We start from the raw sequence: 17156 nt of genomic DNA, 5'->3' as shown, positions 1-17156 counted from the left end.
GCTGGTGTAAGAGCTCTATCCAGATGTTCATCATCAAATTCTTTCTTAAAAGCACTTTATGTTGTAGAAAAGGCCATTTTATCTTCTTTATATTTAAAATTCTCACTATATTCTTCAGGCTGTAGTTGGTTTGGGGATAAGAAGATGGGCTGGAGACAAGCCTTCCAGGAGGTAATTAATCACTTTGTAATCAGCACTTAGAGCCATTTGCAGAAGGTGAGTGAGTCAAGTGGAGAAAGAAGTGACTTCACCATCCTTTCAGGGTTATTACAAATCCTGCTAAGGTTACCATCATTAAAATTGCTATTAACTTTTCTTCCCTCATCAGGATAGTTAATTAATTCTTCCCTAAATTTTAAGACTAAGGCAATTAAGGGGGAAAATAAAAATCAACTTGTCCATACATGGGCAAACTGATTCCTTTAGGAAGTTGTTAGGAGAGCTTCAAACAAAGGCATGTGAAAATGGAATTGTGGTATGTTAATCTGAGGCCCAGCTCACAAGGCAAAAGTCAGCAGTCAATGAATACTTTATATATCTACCTCACGAGTTTGGCCTAAATTCTTCTATTTTGTCCTCCTGGACAGTGCTTTTCATTTTGATTTCGAAGATTCAGATTTTACAAATCCTAAAGTTTATATAATTTAAGGTAAATGCTTTAATAAAAAAAATATTAAGACCTTTCCAGGACCTTTTAAGGGGCTAGTAAAAATGGTAAATCTGTTCTTGTTGATATCCTCTTCAGCAAATTGCATTTTTAAAAATCTTCAGTCATCATGTAACGACGTTTTATACTTCATTTTATCATCAGTGATTTCATGTTATCTGTGGTTAGTTTATTCTTTATCTTCCCCATACTATTCTGTAACATTTGTGTAACCAGGGTCAATGCCTAATCTTTAAGAGCAAAATAGTCAATGTTTTTAAGCATTTGCAATGTAATAGATAATTTTCTGGGCTTCCCTGGTGGCTCAATTGGTGAAGAGTCCGCCTACAATGCAGAAGACATGGGTTTGATCCCTGAGTCAGGAAGATCCCCTAGAAAAGGAAATGGCAACCGACTCCAGTATTCTTGCCTGGAGAATCCCATGAACAGAGGACCTTGGTGGGCTACAGTCCACTGGGTCACAAGTGTTGGACACGACTGAGTGACTAAACCTACCTACCTACCTAGATAAACTTCTAAAATTCTTCTTGTGTATTAACTCACTTAATTCTACTAACACTTTACAAAGTAGATTCCATATTATGTTTTTCCACATTTTAAAGATGAGAGCACACGCATAGAGAAGCATACAGCTTGTTAAAATGGCAAAACTGGCCTCCAAACCCAGAATCAGGCTCCAGAATCAGGGCTCTTAAACACTATACTTTTCTGCTTCTCCTTGTTGAGGGCTGGAAGAACACATAAGATTTTGAGCAGTATCCTGGGCACCAAGGTATCATGAGTCCCTGACTCTAAGAGTACTTAGTCAAATATCGATTGGCAGATGCTGCACAGTTAGAGCCAATGAGATCAAGAATAAGACTCCAGAAAACAAAACTGAGTACTTCACATCCTGTCCAGGTAATGCTCCATCCCACTGCTACTACCAGATACTGAAAGATAATGAAATGAAAGACTGTTTTGCATAAGCCATTGAATATTTACTTACTTATTTAGTCTTCATTTGAGATGCCCAATTGTCTACTTCTGGGACCCAGAAAACATGATTTATGATGTCAAAAATTTTTTCTTTAAATTAAGCAAGACAAATTGACCTCTGTCTTTATGACATTATCCTGGTGATATCAGTAAGGCCACAGCTACTGATGAAGGTCTTCAATATTAGTAAAACAGTTACCAGTAACCAGAGCCTCTCTTCTTAATGAACTTATCAATATCAAGAAATATTAGTTGCAATTATACAATAAGCACTATATACAAAAGTAAATATCCAGACACAATACTAAAGATTCAGATGCAATAAACCTGCAGTGGAACCCAGACATTTATATTTTTAAAGCTGCATTATGATTTTGATGTCCAGCCAGGGTGGAGAATTACCTTGGATGAGTGACAGGAGGGTAAAACGGCGTGGGAAGTAGAGGATCCTGGGGATACATGAGCGAACATTCAATCTGGTTTGGAAGGTCAGATACAGATGACTTTTTGGAGGATGTGGAACTGAAGCAGAGACTTGAAGGATGAGAAACATTAAGTAGCTAAAAGAAAACACTGTAAAGAAAACAGTACCTTTGAAAACCCAAAGGATCTATGCTGTGCTTAGTTGCTCAGTCATGTCTTATTCTCTGCAACCGCATGGACTGCAGCCCGCTAGGCTCCTTGGTCCAGGGGGATTCTCCAGGCAAGAATACTGGAGTGGGTTGCCATGCCCTCCTCCAGCCAATCTTCCCAAGTCAGCAATCGAACCCAGGTCTCCTGCATTGCAGGCAGATTCTTAACCAGCTGAGCTACCAGGGAAGCCCAAGAATACCTGGCAGAACCTAATTATGACTGGAGCTGTGATCACAGTGGAGATGAATAGGGCTGAAGGTGGTTAAAGGTTCCCCAGGGAGGACACTCAACAGAAGAGAGCCCCAAATTCATGCCTGAACCCACTTACGAAAGAATTCAGTTGCCCTGAACTATAAGAACGAACAGATTATATTCAAACTTCTGCTTGGGAACTTCATCCTCCGGCTACTACCTATAATTTGACACATTCCTCAGAAAGGTGAGGACTGCCCAACTGGCTCATGAAGTTGTTAATGGAAACCTGCCTGACTTCAGAAGAGACCAGCAACCAGTCATGGGAAAGAACTATGTCAATCACTTCACCCAAATGTTGTTCTAAATAATTTCTATAAACTCATCCTATTACCTCATTTACTTAATTCAGACCCCATTATAATACAATCATGTCTGAATGGGAAGCCATTTTTGAGCAGAAATATTCATTTTAATATTAAATTTTAATTATACAAATAATATGTGAATGTATTCTCCATATAAATAAATAAAACATTAGATATAGTTTTTCTTTAAACTCTCTGCCTATCTTAATTTCCTCCTCAGACCTCAGATGTAACCACTGCTACCCATTGACTGTGTACATTTTTCAGATCTTTTACACACAGTCATAGAAAATATGCAGCCTTATTTAATGGCTTTTCTTTTAAAAAATATATAAATATCATCATATTGGATGGCTGATTTTTCACATAATAATTTTTCTTGGCAATTGAACAATGCTTTGTACAAAAAAAACTGGGCTCCCCTGGTGGCTCAGAGAGTAAAGAATCTGCATGCAATGCAGGAGACCCAGGTTCGATCCCTGGTTCGATCCCACTCTAGGTGGGATCCCAGAAGATCCCCTAGAGTGGGGCATGGCAACCCACTCCAGTATTCCTGGTGGAGAATCCCATGGGCAGAGGAGCCTGGCGGTCTACAGTCCATGGGGTCACAAAGAGTCAGACACGACTGAGTGAATAACATGCATACAAATTAAATAAATAAATAATGATTACAAGCTCCTCAGTGAAGCAGACTTAAGTTTGAATCTTGGTTCTACTACTTTGACTTCAGAAAGATCATAATGTCATGTAAGCCACTGCTTTACCAATCAAATGGAGTTAATATCACTAATGTCTTAAGATTATTATAGTAAAATACCTAGAACAGCGTCTTTCCTCAAAAAAAAATTTATTTCTGCCCCATCTTAATTTACTCATAAAACTTGGTACAGCATCCTGTTGCTTCTAAACACATAGGTCTACAAGCAAAATCTTCCAGTGCCTCCTGGAAATGTTCACGTGGGCATCCCAGTGTGTCCAAAATCACGATATTCTATCCTCAACAGGCTTCTGTTCCTGAGGAAGCTGTGTCCACTCGCTGGTTCACATGGCCTCATCGTTGACCCTAGGCACTTCTTCCCATCTTCTGGTCTCTTCTACTCACCTCGACAGCTCAGATCCTCATTGGAGCTTTCTGGGATTAGAGTCCAACCTTGCAACTATTCTCTCACTCTCCAGAATCTATATACTTTTCCCAGGTCTTCTTCAGCCCTAATCACCAGTAAGTCTTCCTATTACCCAACACAAAAGTCAACATCCTTGAGCTTAGGGCTTTTCACCATCTGGCCCCAAATGGTGTTCCCAAGTTTCTCATTCCACACACATCAGTAGTTCCAACAAAATCACCTGCTGTCTGTTGACTGTTTCCTGGGCTTTCCAGTCTCTGCGTCTTTGCTCACGTTGCTCCCACCATCTCTAATACTCTTTTCTTACAACCTTAGATAACATAGTGAATTTAAACACAGAGGTAAAGCCAAACATGCCTCAGTGTAAATACTAGCTCCATAATCAATTAGGTATATGATGTATCTTTTTAATGTCTGTTTTCTTCACTTATTAAACTGAGGTGATACGAGAAACTACTTCACAGGATTTGAAGAACAAATTTAGGTAAGGACTATGAACCGTTGGCAGAAAACTGGGGCTAGGTAATCATCAAGAGTCACCATCAATACTATTTGAGGTCTACTCCAAGTGCCATTGCTTCCATAAGGTCTTCCCTACAAAATACTAGGTGATTTCTAAAAAGCAACACCATTGCATTTGTGCTCTTTAAAGGTATTTACAAATTTATGTTCTACTATATTGCTACATTTCCAATGATCACAATTTTTTAACCCAAAACTGCAATGGATTTTCCAAAGGATTTTCTAGTCTCTAACACTGAAATTTAAATTAGATGTTCTTTCCAATCTTATTTTTGTCTCTTCCAGTCCACTATAAAATTGATCTGGAAATCACATTATATTACATAATGTTTGCAAATGGTACAGATGGAAAGGTTCCTCCTCCTGGGTTGGAGGAGAAATTCATTTTCATGAAACTTCTCTGGTGATATGTCTATGTAAACTTGAGTGGTCCCAATGCTCCTTTGAATTACCGATAATTTCAAATATAGCTCCAAAGCCCATAATGATGTAGAGCAGTATTTTAGACGAATGATTGGTAGACTTCTATCACCAAAGAAATTAGAATTTTATTATTTGACCAAGTAAGATTTAATGTACATACAGCCGCTAAGAGTTGCACACGACTGAGCGACTTCACTTTCACTTTTCACTTTCATGCATTGGAGAAGGAAATGGCAACCCACTCCAGTGTTCTTGCCTGGAGAATCCCAGGGACAGAGGAGCCTGGTGGGCTTCCGTCTATGGGGTTGCACAGAGTCGGACACAACTGATGCGACTTAGCAACAGCAGCAGCAGCAGCAGCACACTGAGGTTTGCTTGATTTTTAAGAAAATTAAAGGCCATAATAAAATTTCAAATGTTACCTTGACTCTCCTCAGTCTTTGTACCTTCTTTTCATGGGCACTGAATGGCAAGCAATGCTCAGAGTGTCCTGTTGCAGACAGATAGGCCTTGCAACATATTTCACAGAGCCTGGAAATGGAGAGAAGGCATGTCTCCTGGAACAGAGAAAAGAAAGCAGCAATAAATATTTCTTTTGTCATGAAAACATACCAGAACAATTTGTGCAATGAGTTCATCAGAAAATAAAAATCATTAGTAGTAAATATTAATGGTAAACTATATATAATTTTAATGTATATATACAGAATATATATAAGCTATAAGTGCATATATGATTTCAGAATGTTCACCTACACTACATTATAATATGTTCTATTTAATATTACAAGACTTAACATGAAATTAGGTGAGTAAAGCCTATAATCTACTATGTTTTCTTGAATAAATGCTATAATTTTTTTTTTCATTTTTTTTAATTTTATTTTATTTTTAAACTTTACATAATTGTATTAGTTTTGCCAAATATCAAAATGAATCCGCCACAAAATGCTTTAAAATCTAAATCACAGGAAAAGGACAGCCACCTTTAAAATTTAGCACCAAATTTCAATAGAAACAGCAGAGTTTAATTTAAAAAGTGTTAGTAAGTACTTTTATTTTGTCAAGTCCTATTGTCCATGGATAGAAAGCTTGGCAGAATCAGAAGGTCAGGTATTAGAAAAAAAAAAAAAAAGATTCTGCTGATTAAAATGTAATAGCCATGCTAGGAATTATAATGCAAAAGTACATAATCATTCCATTCTATTTCTAACCCACAGAATAGAGTGACTGCACTAAAGGACAAAACTAAATAGGACCTCTCCTGAGATTCAAATGTTTTAAAATGACAATAATCTGGGGAAGGGCTCTTCATTAGGACACTTTAAAATGGCAAAAGAAAAGCCAAAAGGTACTTTTATACCAGGAAAAGCAGAGCTGTAGATAAACCCAATGGCTAGATACCTACACGGCAGCAGAAGAAAGAACCACAGTTCAAAATTTAAAGCAGAAGATGTACATATTAAGTGTTGATAAAATGGAAGCTTAGTGTGAAAAGCTGCCAAATTCTATGCGTTTTTATGTGTCCATTAATATTGCTGCAAATTGTGTATAAATGTTTCATATGTTAGAGATTAGTTCATTGTTATGCATCTTTAAAGATAATTGCATTTTCATAAAAAAGCATAATTTTTGAGCTAAAAAGAGCTAGAAAATTACCTAATCTAACCCTCTCATTTTACAAATGGAAAGAAAAAAAAAAAAAAGAATCTCCTGCATATTTGAATGTCTGATCCAGGGTTACCCTGCAAGAGATAGGGCTGGAACCAGCACCTGCCTCTTAGTACAGTTTTTACATTGTGTGCTTGTATGCATAGGCTTAGGTTTCTAGTCATGTGATTTTGAGCAAGACTCAGTTTCCCCATATAAGAGTGATAACTGTATTTAACTCAAAACTTAAAGTAACCCTCAGAAAAAGTGACATATATGCTCCACACAGAGACACTTAAAAGATCTGGTATGATAATATGCTCAATATTATAACTAGCTGTTGCTATTGTGTTGAAACCCAAAACTCCTTCAAACCTAAATGGGATACCTACCATTTAAAGCAATGTTTCTCAACCCAACTTCATATAAGAAAATCCTGAAGAGCCCCTTTGAAACACAAGCCTGAGCCCCAGGCAAAATTTATCTGAAATTCTAGAGAAGTATTCTCAAATTGTTGGCCTTTTAAATGAATTCTCTCAGAGAATTCTGATACAGTCCTGTCAGTAATGGCCCACAGATTAGCATTTGGGAACCACTAGCAAGACTTCAGAAGTGCAGTCCAGGAAAATCTCTGTATCCAAAGAGAGAGGTAGAAGAGAGGGCTTTACTACAAATGTCATAAGGTATTTTTTGGTGTGACAAATATTTTCTTGAATGTGGTAATGGTTCCATGGGTGTACATATATATCATAATTTATAAAATTTAAATGTTCAGTCTATTATATGCCATTTATAGCTCAATACAACTTTTTTCTTAAAATATCTATATAAGAATTCTTAAGCAAAAACAACATGTAGATGCAGTTGGCCTTTCATGTAAATGTTTGTTCAAAAACATGTTGCAAGCAAAAAATAGAAAACACAAAATAACAAGTATGAATTAACTTAAATATTCATAAAATATTTGAATAGATTATTCAAATAAAATACTTAACATAAAAGGCCTAAAACTGTCAATTAAAATAAATAGCCATACCACCCAAAGCCATCGACAGATTCAATGAAATCCCTATCAAATTTCCCATGACATTTTTCACAGAATTAGAACAAATAATCCTAAAATTTATATGGAACAACAAAAGTACTACAAAGCTACAGTAATCAAAACATTCCGGTACTGGCACAAAAACAAACACACAGATCAATGGAACAAAACAAAGAGCTTGGAAATAAACCCACACACCTGAGATCAATCAATGGTCAACAAAGGAGGCAAGAATGTACAAACCACAGTCTCTTCACTAAGTGTTGCTGGAAAAGCTGGACAGCCTCATGTAGATCACTGAAGTTAGAACACTCCCTCACACCATAGACAAAAATAAACTCAAAATGGCTTAAAGACTGAAATGTAAGATCTGATACCATAAAACTCCTAGAAGAGAACATAAGCAAAACATTCTGACATAAATTGTAGCAATATTTTCTTAGATTGATCTCCCAAGGCAATAGAAATAAAAAGCAAAAATAAACAAATGAGACCTTATCAAATATACAAGCTTTTGCACAAAAGGTAGTATAAAACTATAGATACTACAAAAGATACTATAAAACTCCTAGAGCAAAACATAAGCAATCCACTATTTGACATGAATTGCAGAAATACTTTTTGGCTCTGACTCCTAGAGCAATTGAAACAAAAATAAATAAATGGGACCTAGCTAACACAGCAAAGGAAATCATAAACAAAATGAAAAGGCAACCTACAGACTGGGAGGACAATCAATGTCAGAAAAACAAACAACACAATCAAAAAATAGGCAGAAGACCTAAATAAACATTTCTCCAAAGAAGGCCAAAAGGCACATGAAAAGATGCTCAACATCACTAATTATAAGAGAAATGCAACTTAAAATTACAATAAGGTACCACCTCACCCCAGTCAAAATGGCCATCATTAAAAAGTCTACAAATAATAAATGCTGAAAAAATTATGGAGAAAACAAAATGCTCCTACACTGTTGGTGGGAATGTAAACTGGTGCAGCCACTATATATATACTGTTTTATAAAAACAGTATAAGAGTTCTTTAGAAAACTAAAATAGAGTTACCATATGATCCAGTGATTCCACTCCTGGGCATATATCCAGAGAAAACTCTAATTCCAGAAGGTACTTGCACCCCAAAGTTCACAGCAGCACTATCTACGATAGCCAAGACAAAGAAGCAACCCAAGAAGTGCCCATCAACAGATGAATGGATAAAGAAGATATGGGGTGTGTGTGTGTATACACAATGGGATATTACTCAGCCATAAAAAAGAATGAAAATGCTATTTGCAATGACATGGATAGACCTAGAGCTTATCATATTAACTGAAGTAAGTCAGATAAAGTAAAACAAATATCATATCATATCACTCCTATGTGAAATCGAATTTAAAAAAATGATACAAATGAACTTACTTACACAACAGAAACAGACATATAGATATGGAAACAAATTTATGGTTACCACAGGGGAAACATGGGGAGAAAGCATAAATCAGGAATTTGGGATTAAAATGCACACACTACTAGGTATAAGATGGATGACCAACAAGGACCTACTGTATAGCCCAGGGAACTCTACTTAATCTTCTGTGATAACCTATCTGAGAAAGTATGAATATATGTACATGTATAAGTGAATTACTTTGCTATTCACCTGAACCTGACACAACATTGTAAATGAACTATACTCCAACAAAGATTTTTTAAAAAGAAATAGCAGTTTGGAGAGTCACAAAAATTAAGTTTGGAGATGGTAATAAAACCTGGTGTCACACAAATTCAATTCAGGAAAAGAAATGTATGGATAACCAGGCAAATCAGCCTACAATTTAGTGGCGGAAAGCACTATCAACAACAGAAAGATAACATCTGGGTTTCTGAGTCTAAGTATTTTATTAGTTGGGGAACTGCACATCTTAGCTTACCATGTTCATTTATTTCTTCTTTCTTTTTTTATTTTTTAAATTATGAAACTATGATAACACATTTACAGGAGAAAATGCAGAACAAAGTTACATACAGTTCCACTATATATTATAATTATATTTTTAAGTAGATAAATTAAAATTTTTAGTTGAAGTTCCAATAGCAAACTCTCAAAAATTAATAGAATGAATAAACAGAAAAATAGAGGAATACAGTAAACCTGAAAAGCACTATAAGGCAATTCAACAAAATTAAGATTTGTTCCATTTTCACACAACAGCAGGATACACATTCTATTCAAGTTCCCATAGACTATACATCAAGAGACACTGCAACATATCTAGCGACATAAAATAAGGTGCAAAAATTTCATGGTCTAAAGGTATGGAAATCATACAGAGTCTGTTCTCTTATCACTGTGGAATTATGTTAGAAATCAATATCAAAAGATATTTGAAAATAATCCACATATTTTCAAGTACAGTGTGACATTTACCAAGAGAGTTCTTTGACTTAGCCATTCAAAGCCTCAATAAAGTTGAAAGACTGAAAAAAAAAACACACACACACACAGCATTACAGAGAAGAAAGCATTTAAATGAGAAATTAATATCAAAATGAATATCAAAGATACTTTAAAAAAACATGTACTTGGAAATTCAATGTTTCACTTTTAAATGATGGGTATATCTAAGAAGCCATAGCAAGGAAAATTAGAAAATATTTTTTAACAGCATAAAAATGAAAAGAGAATTTATCAGAATTTATTGCATGCAGCTGAAGCCGTTCAATGCAAAAAAAATACAATGTGGAATCTTGAATAAACTATGAAACTAAATAATGGACACTAGCACAAAATGTTGTGAAATTTGATACCACATTCATTTAAATTCATCCCTTTAAATATACGAACTCCTTGAAAGAAGAGAGCATGTCTTATTTATTCATCCTGTATTCTTAGCACATGAACTTATACCCAGCACATAGTTGGTGCTCAATAAATATCTGATGAACAGGGAATAATGGAATAAAGAATTTAATGAATTAAAGTCATAATGAAGATTGCTTCCCTAATCAGAATTTAAATTTTTAATGGAGGAACAATTGTTTCTGAATTTGGGAAATCAAAAGTTGGAGTAAGTATTGCTCAGTTGTGTCCGACTCTTTGCAACCCCATGGACTGTAGCCTGCCAGCCTCCATGGAAATCTCCAGGCAAGGATACTGGAGCGGGTTGCCATTTCTATTCTCTCTTTCCTTAGGCAACTTTTCACAAATCCCTGACCTGCTCCTGGTCTTTGCTCTTACATTTGGAATCAGTGGTCTGAATGTGCTTCTCAGGCATCACAATTCTATTCAAGTAGTATTTTTCAAGTCCTTGCAAAACCTTAAGTGATAGGAGACACATTCACCAAGAATTATTATATTATAATGGCATAGAAGAGAAGGATTCTTAAAATCAGTTTGCAAAAACAGCCACTTCAGCAGGTCTCTATCTCTGCCCCAGTTTTTCAAATCAGCCAATAACAATCATTCCCTATAAATCAGACCTCCCTGAAGTTTTTTCTTCTTTACAGTTGTAGCAAGCTGGCTGCTTTTCCCTCATTACATTTTATGTCTTTGTTTTGTTTGCACAGTCCCCTTTATTCCTACCATTGTAACTCTTAACTGTGTCACACGATGCTAAATTTATGGGTGCAAAAATGTTGGTTTCTAGCAGCTCTTAATAAAAAATGTATCCTAATTACAAAAAAAGGGAATTAAAAATCAGAACACAGCACTCTTTGCAAGGACTGATGTACTTGCAAATTCTGACAAACAACCTGTGAAGTGGCAAATGACCCTGAAGGGAACTCTATTTCACATGTCCTGGCCATTCAGAGATCTACATGCAGCAACACTCAGTAAAAGTCCTCTCTATATGGGAGAGAAGTTATTCTATATACATGGCTAGCACCCAATAGGAAAGAAAAATAAAGAGCATGATAGAGAAAGCACAGCCAAGTCCTGCTTCCTCCATAAGGATGATCTCTCTAGACCTAAGCCCTAAGACACAGCCCTCTAGCCTCACAGCGAAAGACTTAGGGATCAAAGAAAGAAAAGTAGTGACTGATTGCCCTAATGCATTATTTAAGCAGAGGGAATGGTATTATAAACAGTTCTCTGAGAGACTGAGTGAAGTCACTCAGTCATGTCCAACTCTGTGACCCCATGGACTGTAGCCTACCAGGCTCCTCCATCCACGGGATTCTCCAGGCAAGAGTACGGAAGTGGGTTGCCTTTTCCTTCTTCAGGGGATCTTCCCAACCCAGGGATCAAACCCAGGTCTTGAGAGATTAAACATCAATTAAACATTTGTGAAACCTGATATCTGATCCTACTAATCCCCCCTCTTCTGTACATTGGACATACAATGCTATTGCCTTTATCTGCATTATTATCTATATTATTGCCATTATTCTGTGTTAATATATATATTCTCAACCCCACTAAGGCTCCCCAAGTGGCTCAGTGGTAAAAATCCTCCTGCCAATGCAGGAGATGTGGGTTCCATCCCTGGGTTGGGAAGATCCCCTGGAGAAGGAAATGGCAACCCACTCCAGTATTCTTGCCTGGGAAATCCCAAGGACAGAGGAGCTTGGCAGGTTACAGTCCATGGGGCTGCGGAAGAGTTGTACATAACTTAGCAACTAAACAACAACAACAACAACCCCAATAAGACTGAGGGCACTTTAAAATCATTAGGAATTCATCATTTTTTGCTCACAGAGACTGGCATAAAGATGGCATGTCACTGATGCATATTTGTTGGATATATGTTTTTGTAAAACATTTGCCAATGGCCACTCTTTAAGGACAACCAAGAGAAAGACAAAATTGCTTTTTACTGATCTCTCCATTTCAGTCCAGTGACTGGAATCACACCCAAATGTAAACTATGTTTTCTCCCCCATTTCAGCTACTTCTGATGGCTCCACCCAACTGGCAAATAAGAATAGGTGTCGCTATTGTTTAACTTATTAAAAAGAAGATCATTATGTTAACTTCCAAAACCCCCAACATCTAATTGTGATATTGTGATGCTTATTTAACAGAACTACATGGATTATTTTCAAGTACTTTTATGAGCTTCCATGAAACCTGAAAAGGATAATCTGAGATTAAAATGACAGTGTATTAATATCAAAACCCTATTTGAGGTGACAAAAAGAAAATTGTAGCGAAAGATTCACTAGCAATAGTCCCATTAATAAATGAACACAGATATGAAACTGATCAGTAGTAGATGAATTACTGAGCCCCAGGCCCATCTGCTCCAGTTTTATGAGTCAAAAATCAAAATTGCATGATTTGGTGAATACCCAAACTTCACAAACATCAGAGGCAAATTAAGGAAATTACCCAGTGCACCAAATGCAGCTCAGCAGACCATCAAACCATTTAAAGCACAACGTTATACCAAAAAAAGAACCAAACACACCATGATCTTGTGCAAATGAATAATAACAGCCAGATGGAACAATAAACGCTGATGCTTGGCAGTGTGAACCTTGGCACCGTGATTATAAGTCATGTGGAAAGTCAATAGGGGGTCATCAGAGAATCAGCAAAATGTGACTCAGGAAATTCACCCTGAACAAAGGGAAGAAGAAAGGCCTTCCCTGGATTTTAAGAAGCCAAGAAGACCAGATGATATGGGTATGACAGAAATAGTAGGAATATTAAAGTGGAACCATACCAGATACTAACAATAAATCTACCACCTATTAATGAGGCATTAAATTGTTAGCTCTTTTGTTTCTTCTAGAACATGAGAGTCAAGGCACCCACACTATAGAGTTGCAGGATCAAATACTACATTCTTCAAAGAGCACACTCTCTCAAACATTGTTGATTGAGAAAATAAGCAAGAACCACTGAAAAGTGGAATCCCATCACAGGTTTGCACCAGTAATAGTATCACTGCTGAAAAACCACTAGAATCTCATCTTCTATCTAAACTGTGCAGTGTTCTGGATTTCAAAGTGGTTTCCCATGACAGAGACAGTGCTACCTGTTCAAGTCATTCTTCCTGGACACAAAGAAGGAGGTTTCCAAGCCTCGTGTAAAATGGGTTCCGGCCAATTTAAAGTGAAAGCATTGGTCACTCAGTCGTGTCCGACTCTTTGCGATCCCATGGACTATAGCCTGCCAGGCTCCTGTTTCCATGGAATTCTCCAGGCAAGAATACTGGAGTGGGTAGCCATTCCCTTCTCCAGAGGGTCTTCCTGACCCAGCAGTTGAACTTGAGTCTCCTGCATTGCGGGCAGATTCTTTACTGCCAATTAGATGCAGGCAGAAAGAACACGCCACTGCTGGTTCTGCAACTAGAATCTCTTGTGGAAACAGCACTACATCTTTCTGTCTGTGGTTTTTCCACCCTGTTACGTTCAAGTCTTTTTCCACCCCTTAGCAATAATTTTTGCAGATTCTAAATTTTATTATTTCAAATTATTAAAATATAGTTCAACCAATTTAAAACTTCATTCAAAACTTCCCTTTCCCCTTCCCCAACACAAGCTACAGGGACTCTGGCTTCCCAGAATGGAGAAAGATCATGAGAATGAATGGCTGCACCCACCTCCCTCCTCTAGGCAGACACTGATGCTGGGTCAGGGAGGAAGGGTAGAGTATGGGGTCTCCTTCAATTGCTGTCCATCTCTCTGTCATCGGTGAGGATTAAGTCCCTGGCCTCACTCTGGTTCACTCGAAGTTCCCTGACGTTTATCGCCTCCTTTTCTGTGTTGGCCTTCACATCAGCACATGATTTTCTTGGCTCCTCTTCTCTCTGGCTCCCTGATCTATTCAGTGGAGCAACTATTTCTTGCATAAACCTTGCCAGCTATATAAGGCCTCCCTGCCTTCTTCAGGTCGGCTGTCTCTTTGCCAGGCCTAGTGGACCCCTAGGAAGCCCTCAGCTGCTGGTTCTTCTCTAGCATTTGAACTCCCCTATGCAGAGCCCATGGAACTGTTTGGTCTGAACCAAACCCTCTGAGGGCAAAAATGAATGGGACATGGTAGAGCCACCTCATATTCTTCTCAAACACATTTCATCACAGGCCTTTTGAGCCTGTGGATCTGTGCCACACCAGTGGTCTCCCACCTCCAGATCCCACAGCAAAATCAGATGAGTCCTTGTGTTTATCAACACTCATGCCCCCCACCCAAGAACAGGCCCTGCATGTTTTGGAGGCAACACCAGGGTGAGCCTCCTGAACTTTTAACTCAGCAAGTATTTCACCAAGGGATTGAGGGTTCTTCTTTCAAGCATTCCTGATTCTTATGGGCTATTTTTTTGCTGCTTCACTTGGCTCCACTGCACTCCAAGAGAATAGAGAAAAAAAATTCTAAGAACACAACTCTCACCATAAGGCCAGCGACTTGATGGTTCCAGTCCTTACTCAAGTCCCCTTCTCATTTAAATTCAAGGGTGGGGGAGGGGCGCTGGAGGTAAGTAGTGAAAGAGGAACCATGTCTTCCAACTCTCAAAAACCTTCAGGGAGACCCAAAGATAGGCAATTCCCTGTGGCTCCCCTTAGAAGTGGGGCCCTGAAGACTTCTGTTTTCAGCTTTTGCCTTAGTCCAATTCTGGTACAACAGCAAAAAAAAAAAAAAAAAAAAACCTGATTCAAGATCCCATTAGCTTGGGGCTTCAATAGTAAGTCACATGCAGCCTTTTTGAAGTCAGATTTCCAAGACAAGAACATTTATCTCAAACACTTTACAATAATGATATTTTTTTCTTAATTTGGGAGTTTTTTCTTATCTCATGAGTATCCCTCTAAACTGGACTATGAGTTATTTAAAGGTAGAGGGCACATAGTACCCATCATATGTCCCCAGAAATGAGCAAATGCTCAACACTCAGGAGCTACTCAAAAAACCTCGAATAATGGAATTAATGAGTTTCCTGATTTGTTCACCTCTGCTTTAGCCCAGGTCATCTAGAAAAGCAGAACCTGAGGCCAGGACTAAAGAGCTGATACTTCATTGAAAAGGCGCAAGACCAGAGTGGTACAGGGAAGGAAAATAAGGGGAAGCGAGATGAAGAAAGATGGGCAGTAAGAGATAGCGTGCTACCACACCAGCCTCCGATTCACAGCCAGCCATGAAGAGAGGCTGCGTATCCCTCACCAGGCACATTCTCTCAGCAGGGAGGACTTCTCCAGATGGTTGACAAGGAGAAAATGTACCTTGGAGCTGTCCATCTAAGAGGGAAAAAGATGGGTAATTTATCATCCCAGTTTCCATTTCCATGGTGAAAATTTAGTCCATGAGAGCTGGCTTTTCCACACTTCTGAATTCTGTTATCTGACCCTTTGACAGTTGCCCAGGAAGGCTGGCTCTGTTCCTCAGGGTGTGACATTTTGTCTAAGTTCAGAGTTGAAGGAGGTACTCAGTGTGGATTCATCTGGAAGGGCCAGGGCTTCTGGTCACACCCCCAGCTGCACGGGGTGCTCGACAAGGATGCTATGAGAAGCGGCGCCTGCAGCACAGCCCGGGAGGTGGTCGGCAGCTTTGGAAAGAAGGATATCAGAAAAAGGGGCACATGGCTTCCATTTACTTACTAAGTTTCTCTTTGCACTCACTCGGAAGGAAACTAAGTAAACTTTGAGATTTGGAGATACTCAGACACGATGCGTCTGAGTGTGCTAAGTCGCTTCAGTCATATCTGACTTTGTGCAACCCTAAGGACTGTAACCCAGGCCTTTTGGAAATCCATCAGGAGAATCTGTTCAGCAGTCTGAAGTGAAGTGAAGTCACTCAGTTGTGTCTGACTCTTATGACCCCATGGACTGTAGCCCCACCAGGCTCCTCTGTCCATGGGATTTTCCAGGCAAGAATACTGGAGTGGGTTCCATGCCCTTCCTCTAGGGGATCTTCCTGACCCAGGGATCAAACCTGCATCTCCTGTGGCTCCTTTGCAGGTGGATTCTTTACCACTAAGCCACCAAGGAATTCCTCAAAGAAAATAACCTCTCTGCAATTTGAAGACAGAGGACATTGAATATGACTAAGTGCTACATACCTGTGCACCATGTCATATTGCCTCTAACATAAGGATAACATTTTGCCTTCTCCTGGCAGGAAATGAAGCTTTGCTAAATTTGTCCGTTCTGATTCTTTGAAGAAGTTCTATCCACTCCGTGCTCAGAAATGGGAATGGAATCCTTGTGATGAATGAGAGCAGCAGTGAACCTCTGCCCATTCCAGGGCAAGCCAGGGCACACTCTGGCACTCTTTGATTGCTGCAGAGACACCCAATCTTCCGAAGCCTTTGAGAAGATCCTCTTTTCCATGTTTCACATATCACTGGAGGGGTGGGTGAGGCCAGGGGCCCTCTGCCCCAGAGTTCAGGGCGGGGGTGGGGGGAGGCAGCAGAGTACATAAACCAAAGCTGGTCGGGACGATAGAGAGAGGGTAATATCAAAAGCCTGTAGAGCCTGGGTGATTTTCTCATTCATCTTTGACCGATGGAAGAAGGTCTGCTGCTCAGTGAAGGATGGGCCCCCAGTAATGAAGCCGTCTGCAGCACTGAGAGCTGCTTGGCCGTGGCACATAGCTCAGAATTACTGCAACTGCCT

The 17156-nt window shown here is 38.7% G+C and overlaps 1 long non-coding RNA gene across 2 annotated transcripts in view; it reads right to left on the bottom strand.

Moving 5' to 3' along the window:
* Positions 1-17156, bottom strand: part of LOC123329712 — a 439709-nt gene that overhangs the window by 274485 nt on the left and 148068 nt on the right. For both annotated transcript variants that reach the window (XR_006545245.2, XR_006545246.2), the window contains exon 3: positions 5330-5464. This is a non-coding gene — a long non-coding RNA (uncharacterized LOC123329712). The remainder of the gene's footprint in view (positions 1-5329; positions 5465-17156) is intronic.

This window comes from Bubalus bubalis, chromosome 16 (assembly GCF_019923935.1).
Source record: "Bubalus bubalis isolate 160015118507 breed Murrah chromosome 16, NDDB_SH_1, whole genome shotgun sequence".
Taxonomy (NCBI): domain Eukaryota; kingdom Metazoa; phylum Chordata; class Mammalia; order Artiodactyla; family Bovidae; genus Bubalus; species Bubalus bubalis.
Note: the sequence above shows the minus strand (reverse complement) of the source record. Positions and strands in the feature narration are given on the sequence as shown.